The sequence below is a fragment of the Suricata suricatta genome, chromosome 9 (assembly GCF_006229205.1).
Source record: "Suricata suricatta isolate VVHF042 chromosome 9, meerkat_22Aug2017_6uvM2_HiC, whole genome shotgun sequence".
NCBI classification, from domain to species: domain Eukaryota; kingdom Metazoa; phylum Chordata; class Mammalia; order Carnivora; family Herpestidae; genus Suricata; species Suricata suricatta.
Window position 1 is genome coordinate 120,375,519 of NC_043708.1, and position 18,403 is coordinate 120,393,921.

The following is an 18,403-nucleotide window of genomic DNA, read 5'->3' on the forward strand; positions in this document are numbered from 1 at the left end:
TGATGCCTAAAAGTATACCTGAATATTGCCAAACTCAAATCCCAGGTACGTGCAATGAAGTTATTCGAAGTAACTAGTCCATAAAACTACATAAGGTATTGCCATAAATAATATATAATGTGTGGGACCACAGATGCTATGCCAAGCCTGCTGTTCCTAAAACTTCGCTGACATCTTCTGCTTACTGTCCCATTAAAACACACACACACACACACACACACACACACACACAGTAATCAGATTAGGTTAATTATAAAGCCACAGGCAAAATACTGCTCCTTTTAAAATACCCTAGTAAATACAATAATTTAAAACGAGGAAATATTTTAATAAAAATAGAGGCAGGGACAGACCTCAAAGCATTAAGGAACTAGATCTGTACACTCTAGGGACTTACATTCAAAGACTCAATCAAATTTAAATTCATCATGTATGCAAAATGGAACACGAATCTCCCATTAAAATGATCAGAACTGCTGGTTTGTTCAAACACTCAAGTGTATTAGATATGGCAGAGGAAAATTCAGTATTGTGTAATTCCAACTGCTTCTATACGAACCCAGAAAACATGCGGTTTGGCCGTAAAGCAATGAGAGATGTTACAGACTCCTGCATTACTTGTCTTACTGCTTTAGAGGCCAAACCACTCAGAGACAGAAAGGGTCACAGCAGCAAAGTCCAGAAAAGGCACACAGGAGCCCAGAAAAGACATCCGTGAGACGAAGAGAATTTTCAGCACGGATCTGCAGAAAAGAAGTGGGGCTGAGGTCAGATGCATAAACCAGTGACCAAGCCAGACAGCCTCTCATCATGATGCCCTGAGCGTGGCTTCTTCACCGGCAGGTGTAAAGCCATTCTGAGCGCTGGCTGAGTTTACTGAAGACCCACCCAAACTTGGCCTTCACAGTTAACACACAACTCCTGATCTGAGGTGGAAGTGTTCTCTGTTCGTATGTTGATGGCAAATTCTCAACCACACACAATCATGTTTTCCTATCAGCTGGCTTAGTAAAATGGAAGCAAAGTGGGAAAGAGTCAGTGGAAACCAATGTCTGCGTGTGGAATGCCCTCTTTTGCCAGGAACATCTACCATCACACGGTTCTTTCCTCATAGAACTGTTACCAAAGAGAAGCCAACTTGCTAAAAACCACATGTAAAACTAAATCCTAAAATCTAACTGTATGCCACCTAAGGTACCTATTCAATTCTTTTTTAAGCTATGGAAAGTAAGAATACCTCCTTTGCACATCTGTGCTGTATTCTCAAACCAAGCGATCGTCGACTCTGCGAGGAGATGCCATAAAGTGTGGCATTGCTTCTGTGGATCCAGGGACATTGGAATATAGGAAGAGCAGCCTACCTGTTCTTTCATTTCAATACGAAGGAAACATGAGGTTGTGTGAAGTTTTCTGCAATTCTCAGACCCCAACAGGGTGTCCAAGAATTCAAGTCAATTCTGACACTAACTAGCCACGATGCAAGCCCTGCAGGTCAAGGGCTCAGTGCCACACCACTGCCCCCATGTCAGAAGCTAGTCACAAGTCCTGGGACCACCTTCATTTCTGGCCAGCTAGCTACAAATCAGAGGTTTCTCCGAATCCCCTCTTTAGGTTCAATAATTTGCTAGGATGGCTCACAGAAGCAGCATGACACTTTAGTTATTTTTACTGCTTTATTATAAAGGATAAAACTCAGAACAGCCAAATGGGAGAAATACAGAGGGCAAGGATTGCAGAGGGTGCCAGCAGGGGTAAGGGGTATGGAGCGCCCATGCCCTCTCCCGGCATACCACCTTTCCAGCAGCTCAACGTGTCCACCAACCTAAATGCTTTCCAAACCCCATTATATAGAGGTTTCTAATGAAGCCACACTAGATTCGATCATTGGTCACTGGTGATTAAACCTAACCTCCCTAACCCCTCTACTGACCCAGGAGGATGCTGGGGTTGCTGAAAGTTCCAATCTTCTAATAAAAGAGTTGGTCTTTCTGGAGACCTAATTCCACTCCTGAAGCTATCTAGAGGCTCTGAGCCAAGAGTCATCCCAACAGGGCACAAGATACTCTTGTCACTCAGGAGATTGGAAAGGTCTTAGGCACTCAGTGCCAGGAATCCGAAACAAAGAACAAATGGTATATATTTATTATATTATACAGATCTTCTAAGTTCTATTAACTTGCAGGTTTTTTCATTACAGACTAGTAAAAAGGAGTCCGAGAAAGCCTGAGCCACACCTGTAATTTAAAGACTGACTAGTTATTTTGAACACAAGCTCGTACGGCCCAAATTTCCTCTGTGGTAACACAAGGATGTTTAGATCAAATGAACTATTAAGATTTTCGATTACGGAAAAACTCTGAATCCCCAACTATCTAAACTAATTACTGCCATCCATTTGACAGTCAAACATGAGTACTCCTGCACTCATTCACCTGTACCTACAAACAAACCACTGACCAGGAATTCATTCGGAGTAATAAAGTTCTCTTTAATTATCTAAACAGAGATTTCAGCTCTGACATGTACAGAACTTGAAAGTCATCACTCCCATCCTTACAACCAGAAAAAAAAAAAAAACACATAACAAATTGAAGATCAACAACTTTTCCTAGGCCCCTTGGGGAGCAAGGACAGACTGCAACCCAGAAATCTGAAGGTAAAAGTGGAACTAGAGAGTCACAGAGATCTGCTCCCCTGGAGAAGCTGCTGGAGCCACAAAGGGGAAAGAACACTTACAAGGCCAAGTATAACAAACTGGAAACAGAGTCTGACCTAGCCTGAGCCTAGGGCCACAATCTTTGGGAGCCCTCATATTTTTGTGTGTTTTACCTTTAAAAACACCACCAGATTCTCATGGTGAAGAGCCTAGAAAGATTGCTTGATGGCAGTGGCAGGGGGAGGGAGAGTAATATAGTGAGATGTCAACAGAACCTTCTCTATAAGGAAGGCCTGCTCTCAGAGGTAAAAATACTTTACCAAGTCTTGTTTCACTTATGGGAAGGGCATTGCCTGACCCTGTGAACCTCTAGCATCCGCTTTCACCTAAAGAATGATGAAAAGCCTAGGAAACATGTGGGGAGGCCCCAGCACAGGGACGCTAGCCTCCTAGGACACTGAAATTACTGAAAGTTTTCTTCGAATATAGAACTTCCCACCATACAAACGGGGCCCTGGTATAATGACAATGGGTTACAGATAAAAGAGCTGCAAGACACCAAGAGCAGCTTTTAGGAAAGTCTATAGAAAAGAGATGATACAAACAAAGGAAAATAAGTGAATCCAAGGCTTTCGGGACCTTCGAGGAGAGCAAATATTAAACAGGCCCAAATCCCAGCCATAGGAAGATAAAACTTCACATATAAGGGCAATTCACCTCAGTTTTTATTATCCAATACAATATGCTATGCTTTCAACAAAAATTACACAGCATGTTAAAAGGCAAGAAAAAAAATACAGTCTGAAGAGACAGAGAAAATAACAGAACCAGATGCAGAAATGGAAGAGATTTTGGAATTCTTAGATGAGCTATTTAAAATAACTATGACTACTATGCTAAGGGGCTCCAGCGGGAAGATTGGACAACATGCAAGAACTGATGGGCAATGTAAGCAGACAGATGGAAACTCCGAGAACACTGTCACAGGAATGGAGAATGCCTCTGATAGACTTGTTAGCAGTCTGAACCCAGCTGAGGAAAATATTAGTGAGCTTGCAGACAGGTCAATAGAAACGTCCCAAACTGAAGTGAAAAAAGAAAATAACCCTCTGCTCCCACCTCAAACACCACCAACAGAACAGAAAACAGAAAATCCAAGAACCATGGGACAATTTCAAAAGGTATAATAAATGCAGAATACCAAAAGGAGAAGAGAGAAACATCAAAACTGCCTAAAGTAATAATGACTGAGACCTTTCTAATTTAATGATAGTCCCCAAACCACAATTAAAGCTCAGAGAACAGCAAAGCAGGGTAAGTATGAAAAATGTAGTGAAACTTCAGAAAACCAAAAACCAAGAGAAAATTTTGAAAGAAGTCTGAGAAAAAAATAACACCATACCTAATGAGGAAAAAGATTAGAATTACAGTGCTTTCCCATTGGTAAATCAAGCATAAACAAAATGAATATTGACAGAGGTTAAAAAAAAAGGGGGTGGAGGGCACCTGGGTGGCTCAGAGGACCATCAGTTGAGTTCCTGAGTTCCAGCCCCAGATCAGGCTCTGTGCTGACAGCTCATAGCCTGGAGCCTGCTTCGGATTCTGTCTCCCTCCCTCTCTGCCCCTCCCCCACTCACATTCTGTCTCTCTCAAAAATAACATAAGCATTATATAAACAAACAAACATTTTAAAAATTAAGTGGTAAGAAAAAAAAAAGCCAAAACCAAAACACCATCCTAGAATTCTGCATGCAACAAAATTATCCTTCAAAATTGAGGAAGAAATAAAGACTTCTCTGAGAAAAAAAAATGGAGAAAATTTATTGCCAGCAGACCTGCCCTAAAAAAATGTTTAAAGAAGTTTTTTGGGAAGAATGACAATGAAATAGGTCAGAAACTCAAGTTTACATAAAGAACCGAAGAACACTAAAGAAGGAATAAATGAAGGTAAAATAGATTCTTTTGTTTTTCATTGATCAAAAAGGTAAAGCCTTAAATAATAGTAACAATCTGTTGGATGATTATAGTACAAAGGTAAATGTAATGGCTGATAGCAAGCTCCTAAAGGATGGGAGGGAGAAATTGGGAACACCACTCAAATAAGATACTTGTATTACATGTGAATCAGTACAGTGTTATTTGAAGGTAGGCATAGATTAGTTAAAAAATAGATTAAAAACCCTAGGACAATCACCACAACAAAACTGTAAAAGAAGTATAAATGATGTGCTAAAAGAAGAGATAAAATAGAACCATAAAAACATACTCAATTAAAACCAGGGAAGACATGGAAAGATAAGAGAATAAAGAACAAAAATAGAAAAATCTACCAATGTGCCAGATGTGTCTCAGGTTAGATATGTATTTAACTATATTAATCCAACTATATCAGTAATTACTTTAAATGTGAATGACTCAAATACCACAATTAAAAGACAAAAACTGTCAGAGTGAATAAAAAAGAGTCAACTATATATTGCCTACAAGAAACTTACCTTATTTTTTTATAAATATAATTTATTGTCAAATTGGCTACATACAACACCCAGTGCTCATCCCAACAAATGCCCTCCTCAGTGGCCATCACCCGTGTTCTCTCTACCCCACTCACCCATCCATCCTTAGAAGAAACTCACTTGAAATGTAAAGACTCAGGTTAAAAGAAAAAGGAGGGAGAAAGTTATATCATGCTATGGTAATAACAAGAAGGCTAAAGTGTCAATAACAATTTGTAACCAAAAAAATTTGGAACAAGTAAGATTATCAGGGAAAAAGAGGGGCATTACATAATTAAATAACAGTGGATTCTCTATGAAGTCTTCGCCATCTTTAGTGTGTCTTCATCTAACGACACAGTGTCACAATATATATATGAGGCAAAACTAATAGAACTGAGTAGAAAACTAGATAAACCCACTACTGTAGATGAAGACATTAACACTTTCTTTTAGTAATTGATAAATCAAGCCAGCCGAAAATCAGTAAGGATACAGTTGGGCTGATAGGCACTAACAATCAATTTGATCTAACTGACCTCTATAGACTACTTCACCCAATAACAGCAAAATACACATTCTTTTTAAGCTCACATGGAACATTCATCAGGAAAGACCTGGCTAAAGAACATACCTTGACAAATTTAATTAAGGACAGAAACCAAAGTCTGTTCTCAGATTACAATGGAATTAAACTAGAAATCAGTAACAAAAAAATCTGAAAATTTATCAAATACATACATTTCAAAAACACAATTCTAAATATTATATGGTTTAAAGAAGTCTCAAATCCCGTCATTTGCAACAACATGGAAGAACCTAGAAGGTATTATGCTTAGAGAAATACATCAGAAAAAGACAAATACTATGTGATTTCACTTATCCATAGAACCTAAGAAAAAATGAACAAATAAAACAACAGAAACCGACTCATAAATACAAAGAACAGACTGGTAGTTGCCAGAAGAGAGGGGGATGAAGAGATGGGTGAAACAAGTGAAGGGGATTAAGAGTTACAAACTTCCAGTTATAAAATAAACAAGTCACAGGGATGAAAGGTACAGCCTAGGGAACATAGTCAATAATATTGTGTAACATTACATGGTGACACATGGCAACTATGCTTTCCATGGTGAGCATTTAGGAATGTATAGAACTACTGAATCAGTATGTTGTACACCTAAAACTAACATGACCTTCCATGTCATCTACAATAAAAAGTCTCAATTGAAATGAAAAGATATTTTGGAATAAAAAAATGAAAATACACATATCAGAATTCATCACGTGCAGTTAAAGCAGTGTTTATAGGGAATTTATAGTATTCAGAAGAGAAGTAAGATCTAAAATAAATACTCTAAGCTTGCACTTTAAGAAACTGGAAAAATGAGCAATTTAAGCCTAAAGCACACAGAAGAAAAGAAATAATAAAAATTAGGGTATAAATAAATGAAATTGAAATAGGAAAACAACTGAGAAAATAGGATAACTGAAAAAAAAGAGAAAAGACAAAAATTACTAATATCAGAAAATTAGGGGTCATCATTTTGATACCATGAACATTAAAACAATAATTAAAAGAACACTATGAACAAATGTATGCTTACAAATTTGACAACATAGATGAAATTTACCAATTACTTTAACAATACAAATTACCAAGACTCACACAAGATATAGACCAATCTGGATAGGCCTGTATCTACTAAAGAAATTGAATCAATAATAATCTTACCAAGAAAGAAAGCACCAGACTCAGATGACTGCAGTGGTGAACACCACCAAACATGTAAGAAAGGAAATTATATCAATTTTCTATAACCCCTTCCACAAAACAGATGCAGAGAAAACACTTCCTTTCCGATTCTATGAGAATTCTAGAGACCACCATTATCCTAATAACAACATAATATAAACACAGTAAAGAAAGAAAAAATACACTTTCCCATAGCTGATGAAACTCAGTGCAAAAATTCTCAACACAATATTATCAAATTGAATTCAACAATGTATACAAGGAATTATATATTTTAACTAAGGGTATTTATTTATTTCAACAATGTATACAGAATTATATATTTTAACTAAGGGTATAGGATGCTGGTACAATATTTGAACATCAATGTAATGTATCACATCAACAGGCTAATGATGAAAAGTTGTTATCATCGTATCAATTGATGCAGAAAATGCATTTGACAAAATCTAACACCATCTTTTTAAAAATATTCTGTACAAACTAGGAATAGAGATGAACTTCCTGAACTTGATAAAGAACATCCACAAAAAATCTACAGCTAATGTCACACCGAATGGTGAGAGACTAGGTACTCTCCCTCTACGAACAGGAAGAAAGCTAGGATGTCTTCTTTCACCTCTCCTATTCAACCTCATACACATGCTAGTGCAATAATACAAAACAAAGATTAGGAAGGAAGGTCTTTATTCATAGATGATGTGTTTACCTCTGTAGAAAATCCCAAAGAATTAAAAAAAAAAAAAAAAAAGCTCCTGAACTAATAAGTGATTATAGCAAGGTTGCAGGACACAATGTTAATATACAAGTCATCTGCTTTCCTACGTACCAGCAAAGAACAACTGGAATTTGAAAATTTACAAACTATCATTTACTATAGTACCAAAAATGAAATACTTCATTTAAATCTAACAAAAGATGTATATGAACTACAGGCAGAAAACTAGAAAACTCTGATGAAGGAAGTTCAAAGATTCTCTAATTAAATGGAAAGATATTTTGTGTTCATGGACTTGAAGACAATAAGAAGATGTTAATTCTTTCCAACTATATATATAAATTCAATGCAATTCCAATGAAAATCCCAGAAAACTAATTTTTTTTTAGATATCAACAAACTGATACTAAAGTTTATATGGAGGCAAAAGACCTACAATGGCCAACACAATACTGAAGAGGGAAAAAGAAAGAAGCTGGAGGACTCACATTGCCCAAGTTACAGACTTACAGTAAAGATGCTATAATCAAGACACACAGAATTGGTGCTGGCAAGAAAACAAATAAATGAACTTAATGTAGTAGAGAGCCCAGGAATAGAGTCACACAAATGTGGTCAACTGATTTTTGAAAACAAGCAAAAGCAATTCAACAGAAAAAGAAGAGTCTTTTCAACAAATGGTGTTGGAAAAGCTTAACATCCACATGCAAAACAAAGAACCTAGACACAGAACTTACACCTTACACAAAAATTAAATCAAAATGGATCATAGACCTAAATGAAAAACGCAAAACTACAAAACACCTTTAAGAATAACATAGGACAGGGGTGCCTAGGTGGCTCAGTCAGTTGAGCGTCTGACTTCAGCTCAGGTCATGATCTCGTGGTCCCTGGGTTCAAGCCCCACATCAGGCTCTGTACTTACAGCTCAGAGCTTGGAGCCTGCTTCAGAGTCTGTGTCTCCCTCTCTCTCTGCCCCTCCCCTGCTCACATTCTGTATCTCTCTTTCTCTCAGGAATAGAAATAAACATCAAAAAAAAAAAAAAAAGAAAGAAAACACAGGACAATAACTAGGGAATTCTGGTTATGAGGATGAGTTTTTAGATAGAACTCCCAAAAGCATGATCTTCATTAAAAAAATGCTAAGTGGAACTTTAGTAAAATTAAAAGCTTCTGCTCTGCAAAAGATACTGTAAAGAGAAGGAAAAGACAAGCCACAGACTGAAAGAAAATATTTACAAAACACATGTCTCATAAAAGGTTTCTGTCCAAAATGTATAAAGAAGTTTAAAATATAACAATGAGAAAACAAAAAACCACCCCAAGTTTTAAAAAATGGGCAAATATCTGAACAGATATGTCACAAACGAAGATATGGAGACAGCAGATAATCATAAAGTAATGCTTAACATCATTTGTCAACAGGCAACTGCAAAATAATAAAAATAGGATAGCACCTATAACAATGGTTAAAATCCAAAAACTGACTACTACAAATTGGCACTGAAGATGGAGACCAACAGGAGCCTCCTCTCCTCCATTACTTACTGGTGGGAATGCAAAATGGTCTGGCCACTTGGGAGGGTGGTACAGAAGTTTCTTACAAACCTAGACGTAGTCTTACCATATGACCCAGCAATCACACTCTTAGATATATACCCAACTTATTTGAAAATATCTGCACATGAATGTTGACAACAGCTTTATTCATAATTGCTCCAAACTGGCAGCAACCAAGGTATCTTTCAGTAGGTGAATGGATAAAGAAACTATGGTACCTCTATATAATGGAATATTATTTGGTAATAAAATAAGTGAACACTCAAACCACAAAAAAATATGGGTCAATCTTAGGTGCATATTGCTAAGTGAAAGAAGCCAGTCTGAAAAAGCTACTTGCTATACACTATGGTCTGAATGTTTGTTTCCCTGCAAATTCCTATGATGAAATCCTAACTCCTAAACACAATGGAATTGGTAGGTGGGGCCTTTGGGAGGAATTTACGTATGAAAGTGCAGCCCTCATGAAAGGGATTCGTATCTCATGAAAGAGGCTCTAGCTAGAGCTAGCCTTTTGGCCAGATGAGAATACGAGAAGTCTGTCACCTAGAAGAGAGCCTCCACCAGACTATCCCCACACCAGGATCTCAGACTTCCAGCCTGGGAGAAAGCTACCCAGTCTGTGGCATTTTGTTATAGCAGCCTGAAAAGACTAAGACACTGTATGGTTCCAATTACATGGCATTCTGGAAAAGAAAAACCTGTAGCAACAGTGAAAAAAAGAGTAATTGTTAGGAGTTAGAAGGAACAGAGAGGATTCAATCCATGAAGCACAGGGAGTTTTTTCAGGGTAGTGAAACTATTCTTATGATACTATAATTGTGGATACTACACTACACATTTGTCAAAGTCCAGGGAACCATACAGAACAATGTATGCAATTTTAGATTTTTTTAAAGTAATCTCTACATCCTCTGTGGGGCTTGAACCCACCCCGAAATCAAGATCTGCACACTCTACCAACTGAACCAGTCAGGCTTAAGTCCTTCTTATTTTTTTAAAGTTACATATGCAATTTTAAAAGTAGTCTTTAGGAGGCTGAAATATCCAAAGATGGAATGCAGAATGTAGCAAAACAATCTGTTTTACAAAAACATGAAACAGGGGCGCCTGGGTAGCTCCGTCGGTTAAGCGTCCGGCTTCGGCTCAGGTCATGATCTCACGGTTCATGGGTTCGAGCCCCACATCGGGCTCTGTGCTGCCAGCTAGCTCAGAGCCTGGAGCCTGTCTTCAGATTCTGTATCTCCCTCTCTCTCTGACCCTCCCTGCTCACGCTGTCTCTCTCTGTCTCTCAAAAATAAATAAAAAAACATTTTAAAAAAAAACATGAAACAATCTCACTGAAAGGGTGAGGGGAAAGGGGCCAACCCAATTAACTCTGGAAATGAGTGGAATCTGTAAAAGTAAAGGCAAAAAAACTGTATGTCAGCACTGAACTCTAGTTGATAGAACTGTGGGGGTACTAGTTAACAGTTCTGATACCACTAGGCAGGTATACTGGAATTAAACAAATAAGTAAATAAACGTAGATAGTGAGTGGCAGGTCTCTCACTGCTGGAATGGGGGCAAAGGGAAGAGACTAGAAGTGAAACCATCATATTAGGTTAACAAATACATGACCATTGTACCCTAAGAAAACTCTGCTAACCTGACTCATTTATGAGGCTGTTTTGCAAAAGTGGACCAACCACCAATAAGATCAGCTAAGACAGGAGCAAACTGGGAAGAATTCTTGTAGTCACACAAAAGGGACCAAAAGTGAAAGAAAGTAAGCTCTGTGAGGACACCCCTGAGATCTATTTCCCTCCCATGTTCATCATGCCAACGCTGCCAGTTTTTGTGTACATGTGACCTATGGACAAGCATGTCACTGGACGGTGCCCGCAGAGAAGCAGTGATCCCTTACATCACTTTCTTCCAACCTGCAATCACCCTCAAGAACCACCCCTCTCAAGTAAAGGCCCATAAACACTCAGCTCTCATTTCCTCTAAAAGGAGGATATGAGAAGTTTCCTCCTGCCTCCGTGCTTGGCACCATGCAATAAAAACCATTTTCTCTGCAAAGGCCTATGTCGGTGTTAAGCTCATTGTGCACTGGGCGATGGGCACTCACCCAGGAACAAGAGGATCCACGTAGTAATGGATTAAAGTTGGAGACGTCACTATGAACTCACACTTAGTTTAATATAGACACCAATGGTTACATAATATGATGTAAGTAATATATATTTGATCTACATCCTAGTTCCTGGCACAGAGCTCCTAGGACCCTTGTAATTCCCTAAGTGATTAGAGTGACAGGAGCATCCTTTAATGTAACATTTGGTTTCTGTCCCCAGTTTCTGAAGTAGCTATACACCATAAGGATGAATGTGGCATTTTTTATTACTCATACCAACCCCCTTGAAACACACCTGAGTTTTTGTCAACGAGGTAATTTTTGAAAAGCCCCTAAGTACAAGGGCTGGTTGCCAGGGCAACCAACCTTGTGACCAAAGGGTTGGAACTTTCAGCCCCACCCCCTGACCTCCAGGGAAGGTCTCGTTAGTCACTAATGCCCAGTGATTTAATCAATCATACTTAAGTAATGAAGCCTTCATTAAAAAATCTTAACCAGAAAGGTTTAGAGGGCTTCCGGCTGCTGGATACACAGAAGCGCTGGGAGGGGGGAGTGCTTGGGGGGGTCACAGAAGTCTGTGCCCCTTATCACCTTGCCCATGGCTACGTCTTCCCTCCGGCTATTCCTGAGCGACATCTTTTTATAATAAACTAGTAAATTAGTAGGTAGAACGATTTTTCAGAGCTGTGTAGGCCATTCTAGCAAATTACCAAATATGACGAGGGGGTGACAGAAGCCCCAGTTTGTAGTCAAATCAGGCATAAGTTGTGGGTACCCTGAGGACTCATTACTTGGCATTGGCATGTGAAGTGGGGGTGGGGTGGGCGTGGGGTAGTCTTGGCGAATGAGTCCTTACCCTGTAAGGTCTGCACTAACCCCGGATCATGTCAGAGTTGAACTGAAGCATAGGACGCCCAATGGTGTCTGGACATCAAAGAACTGGTTGGTATGGGAAAACCCCACACACATTTAGTGACCAGAAGTCAAGTGTTGGGAGTGGAGTGGAGAGAAACAGAAGAGTATGCCTTCACATACAGGAATACGTATAGTACGAATACACACAGGTGTTAGTATACATGTGTATATTTCCGGTTTTGTTGGCTAAGAGGACCTAGACACAAAGACTCTGAGGAACTGTGAGCACACTTTACACCCCAATTTTGGTTTCTAAGACCATCCTCCAATAAAAGGAACCAGGTCTCCTTGGAGAAATAGCTGATTTTAGGACTGGGGCAAGAAACACGTAAGATGAGGCTGGAGCATTTTTGCAGTGCCAGGAAGTAAGACAGAATATATATACATACAGAATATATACACATATATACACACACACACACACACACACACACACACACACACAGTAACCTCACAATGTGGGTGTGACAAAGCCCCACAGAGACAATGGGAACAATTTTAGGAAGAGAATAAACTAGTATTGGTCTATATCCCCAAGCATAAAATAAAATTTATGAGTTCATGCTGATATAAGTAAAAACTCAAATAAATAAATACATGAAAGAAGACAAATCTATGTGGAAGAATTCCAAATAATATATGTAGACAGTCTGCCCTCAAAGCAGAGGAATAAAACTACCGGTCCCCCTCTCAAGTGTGGGCTATGCACTGTGATGTCCTTCCCAAAAGGACAGTACAAAAATGGGTCACCGTGTGGTAGAGAAACCTGACAATCATTCTCTCAGCCAGGTGATCAAGGTCAACACCAACAATGATGAGTCATGTTGACAGAAAGTGCCCTTGATAGGATGTACTGAGCATGGCATTTTCCCTCTGCAGGCTTCCTCTCCAAAACCCATAACCCCAGCCTAATCATGAGAAAAAACATCAGACAAATCCCAATGGAAGGTCATCCTACAAAATATCTGACCAGTATGCCTCAAAACTGTCAAGGCCATTAAAAACCAGGCAAGACTGAGAAGCTGTCACAGCAAGAAGCATCTAAGGAGACATGATGACAACATTATGTGGTGCCCTGAATAGGATCCTGGAGAAGGAAAAGGACATTAGATAAAAAGGAAGGAAATCTGAATAAACTTTCATAATAAAATGGAAACACTGGCTCATTAATCATAAAAAATGTGTGCTACTAATGTCAGATGTTACTAACGGAAAACTATGGGAATTCTTTATACAACCTTTGCAATTTTTCTGTAAATCTAAACCTGTTCTAAGAGATGAAGTTTAGTTTAAAAAATCCAAACCGTAATCATGCAGTGCAAAGATCTCAGATCTCAGTCAGCCACATCCGCCTCACTGTGGTCGCTTTTGCAAACAGGCTGGTTGCTGCAGAATCCCCAAGGGCGGGGCCAGGGGCTGTGTCCTCACAATACCCGGGGCAGGCCAGTGAGCTATGGGCCCTGGGTCCCATTCCCGAATGAAATTAATTTACATGTGGTTTGAGTTTTAGACTGTTGAAAGGGGGGTTTAACTCTGGCTTGTTAGAGCATGATTTTCAGAAGGGCCAGAGAGGGCTTTTCAACTGGCAACAGGTAGCATGATGATCACTAGCCCGCAGCTCGGTTCCGGAAAACAGGGACTCCAGGAGCAGAGAAAAAGCACATGGATACACAGGAGAGAAACGTGTGAAGGCAGCCAGACGGGCTGGCACTGTCCCTCACGCTGACTTGTCATGAAGGCCACAGCGCCACGGAGCAGGAGCCAGGGATGTGAGTCAGGAAAGTGGCCTGGGTTCCTGTCGAGAGTCACTAGGAAGACAGGTGTCACTGGTTCTAGGGCTCAAGACGAGGATCTTCTTCACCATTTCATTCACATTTCTGGAAGCAGACTCTCCAAATGCAGCTTAAAAAGGGAGAGGCACGGGGCGCCCAGGTGGCTCTGTCCGTTAAGCCACTGACTCTTGATTTCAGCTCAGGTCATGATCTCACAGTTTGTGAGTTCGAGCCCCACACTGACACTGCGGAGCCTGCTTGGGATTCTCACTCTCTCCCTTTCTCTCTGTTTCTCCCCTGCTTGTGCTCTCTCTCTTTCTCTCTTAAAATAATCTTAAAAATTTTTTTTTTAAAGGGAGAGTCTCATCTCCTTGCATACAACTGACATAATCAGAGGGTTCCCTTGTGACATTTCAACATGTCCCATGAAGCAAGCACATTTAATGGAAACCCTGGTGTACCTACATTCAGCAACTGCATGACTGCTAATATGACAAGAAGGCACGTTGATCCACCAGACAAGCCCCTCAGCTTTACAAGCTCCCCCCCACACACAAGCAACTTCACACGAGCAAAGGAAATAAAAGCAGGATCCTCAGGGGAGAGGTAGGGGCCTGGCGGGGATCTGGCTTTCTCAGCCATTACACCTACGGCATTCATTTACCTGTGCCACTGAGGTTTTTGCCAAAAAACCACAATCAAATGTTCCTAAAGAACTCCTCCAACACTGTCATCTCTGTTCTTCTGTAATGATTAAGTGAATATAATAACTTAACTTGCATTTTGGAAAAATCTACTATAAAAATAAATATATCATTCATTTCTGATCATGAAAGCATCAATCATACATGTCAATAATTTAGACATACAAAGAGATAAAGTGCACTTCTCATGAGGGCAAAATTTCTGACTAAAAGAAACAAAAACCTTACTAAAATTTATACCACTACTGGCAAATGTAGGAGGTCAAAGAAAGTTGTCAGATTTTTCACGCCATCCTCAAAGAAACTGCTGAAAGCTAACAGGAAATGGTAAAAGGAAGGTGGCATAAAATTCAGAGAACGAAATAGGAAATCAGGACTCCAATGTAATTCTACAGCCACAATTTTACACGTAAATGCTGAATTTAAAATGCAAAATCTGTGGTAACCGCCAGATCACTGATGCTCAATTATTTATACTGATTATTTATGGTAGCTTCTAATGGAAGTCAATATTGAATATTTTTAAATAGGAGGAAAAACAAGAAATAAATTCTCATTTGGCTGAAGAGCTTTGAGAGAGTTTTTCCTGAAGGGAGGACAATGGGGTAGGGGGTCTCTCATATTCCCTGTCTGCCTATGATCAACACATAGTGGTGACAAGAAGCAAGACTAGCAGCAGCCGACCTGCACACGATAATGCCGCACTCCCTTCCCATCTTCAGGAAGCTAAGTGTGCCGCATTTTTCTAAACACTTAATACTTGGATTTTAAGCCTGAGCCTTTGCAAAATGTATTCTAGTAGTGCACACGGGGAGGTAGGTTTTATGGCTGGAAATGGGGAAGAAGTTCCAAAAATGCCCCTCTCAGAAAACGACCCCAGTAAGCAGTCAGCCTGATGAGATCGGCAGGGGGTCTGTCAGGGTGAAGCGGCTTCTTAAAGGACATCTCACTCCACATATGACAGAAATCATATGGTGTTTGTCTTTCTCTGTCTGACTTATTTCACTCAGCATAATGCTCTCTAGGTCCTATGTGGAATCGAACAATAACAACATAAAAAACCAGGAGCGCCTGGGTGGCTTAGTCAGTTAAGCACCCGACTCCGGCTCAGGTCATGATGTCACGGTTCATGAGTTTGAGCCCCGAGACAGGCTCTGTGCTGACAGCTCAGAACCTGGAGCCTGTCTTCGGATTCTCTGTCTCCCTCTCTATCTGTCCCTCCCCCATTTGTGTACATTTGTCGGCTCTCTCTCTCACTCTCTCCCCCCAAAATAAACATTAAAAATTTTCAAAAGAAAGAAAAACAGAAAAACACTCATAGACACAGAGAATAATCTATGTTTTCCAAAAGAGAGGGTGATGGAAAATGTGTGAAGGGCATTAAGAGGCACAACCTTCCAGTTATAAAATAAATGAGTGAGAGGGATGAAAAGGACAGCCTAGGGAACACAGTCAATAATACTGTCATAACGTTGTATGGTGACAGATGGTGACCACACTCACTGTGGTGACCACTGAGCAATATATACAATTGTCAAGTAAGTATGTTGCATACCTAAAACAAACATTATATGTCAATTATACTTCAGTAATAAAAATTGAAACAACAAAAAAGAACAGCTCCCTTTCTGTGCTGACACCACGTGGAGAGCAGGGCACCAGTTTTGGCGGGGGGGGGGGTGCTTTTCTTATGAAAAGGGGAGGTTTGGAAACACGGAGACACAGGGAAAACGTCATGTGAATAAGCAACCAGATATTGCAGTGATGTGCAAACCAAGAAATGCCAAAGATGGTCAGGAAACCCCCGGGAGTTAGGAGACAGGCCTGGAACACATTCTCCCTCACGACCCTCAGAGGACATCAACCCTGCCCCCGGAGCAGTGAGACGCTAAATCTCTGCTAAGCCTTGTGGGACTTTGCGACGGGAGCCCTTCCTAAGCAAGCCAAAACAGCTTGTCGTGAAAGCCTTACACAGATGGCCCCACACCTTCCCTGGGATCCGATAACCCGGAAAACAAGGGAAGAAGGCTCTGGGGAGATGCTGTCATTGTCACACTTCAAGGGGCTGCACAATACTCATGGGAGGCCCCCAGGCCTTCAGCCGGAAGCTAAATGACCCCACTAACAAGCTCAGAGACGTGCACTGCCCACTGCAAACAGAATGCTTGAACTTGAATGTGCAGAGCTTAGTTTTTCAAGATGATAAGAATTTACAGCAGTTTCCTTTCTCGCGTCAATCAATTTTAAGAGGCATGTTTTCTTCATCAGAGGATTTTTAAGGATAGAATCATATAGTCTCTGCTATTATGGCTAAGCATTTGAATAAAATATTAGATATTAAAATAGGACTTTAAGTTGAATTTCAACTTAATTTTTTAAAATGCTTCAATGTTGGGGCGCCTATGTAACTCAGTCAGTAAGGCATCCAACAACTCTTGATTTCAGCTCAGGACATGGTCTCATGGTTCAAAAATTCAAGCTCTGCATCAGGCCCTGTGCTGACAGTGTGGGGCCAGCCTGCTTGGGATTCTCTCTCTTTCTCTGCTCTTCCCCTGATCATGTACTCTCTGACTTAAAAAAAATAAAATGCTTCAATGTTGAAATTTAGATGGTTTCTTCTTCCACTGAGAAGTGAAGTGTAATTCTGGTCTGCATGCATTTGGGCCAGACTTGGTGACCTCCTCCATCAAGAGTGTGACAAAAGCAACACTCTGGGAAACAGGAGCCTGAGTCAGAAGATGCCCGGCGGTTTCCAACTGAATCTCCTAGAATGCTCACTTTGGGAGAAGCCAGCCACCATGTAATCAGTCCAACTACCACAAGGTCACCACGCTCTAAAAAAGCCCCAAAAGCCACATGGAGACCACATGAAAAGACGGGGTGTCAGGCCAGCCCCTGAGGCTCAGCCATCCTGGCCCAGGAACCACACAGGCATGTGAGTGAAGGAACCTCTTAGATACTCCGGTTCCAGCAGACAGAGCATGAAAAAGAACCAAGCAAGCCAGCTGACAGTCAGAACCTCGTCCCTGGACATATGGCCCCAGTACAGGCATCCCAGCCATGGTAAGGTTCTAGCCACTGTCAGGACAGCCCCGCTGTGCCCTGCCTACATTCTTCACTCCCCAAATCATGAACATAATAAAAGGGTGGTTGTTTAATGCCACCAAGTTTCAGGGTGGTTTCTCATGCAGCAATATTGATAAGTGGGAACAGCCTTTTTTTTTTCATGTTTTATTTATTTATTTATTTATTTATTTATTATAATAGTTTATTGTCAAATTGGTTTCCATATAAAACCCAGTGCTTCTCCCCACAAGTGCCCCCCTCCATGACCATCACCCACTTTTCCCCAGCCCCTCCCCCTTCAGCCTCAGTTTGTTTTCAGTTTCAATAGTCTCTCATGATTTGTGTCCCTCTCTCTCCCGACCTCCCTCTCTCTTTCTCCCTTCCCCTCCCTATGGTCCTCTGTGAGGTTTCTCCTGTTAGACCTATGAGTGCAAACATATGGTATCTGTCCTTCTACGCCTGACTTATTTTGCTTAGCCGGACACCCTCGAGGTCCATCCACTTTCCTACAAATGGCCAGATTTCATTCTTTCTCATTGCCATGTAATACTTCATTGTATATATAAACCACATCTTCTTGATCCACTCATCAGGTGATGGACATTTAGGCTCTTTCCATGATTTGGCTATTGTAGAAAGTGC

The 18,403-nt window shown here is 40.4% G+C and overlaps 1 long non-coding RNA gene across 1 annotated transcript in view; it reads right to left on the minus strand.

Moving 5' to 3' along the window:
• LOC115301916 overlaps nucleotides 1-13,587 on the minus strand; it is a 71,488-nt gene extending 57,901 nt beyond the window's left edge. Inside the window, exon 1 of the long non-coding RNA XR_003913355.1 lies at nucleotides 13,524-13,587. This is a non-coding gene — a long non-coding RNA (uncharacterized LOC115301916). The remainder of the gene's footprint in view (nucleotides 1-13,523) is intronic.
• Between the last annotated feature and the right edge of the window lie 4,816 nt (nucleotides 13,588-18,403).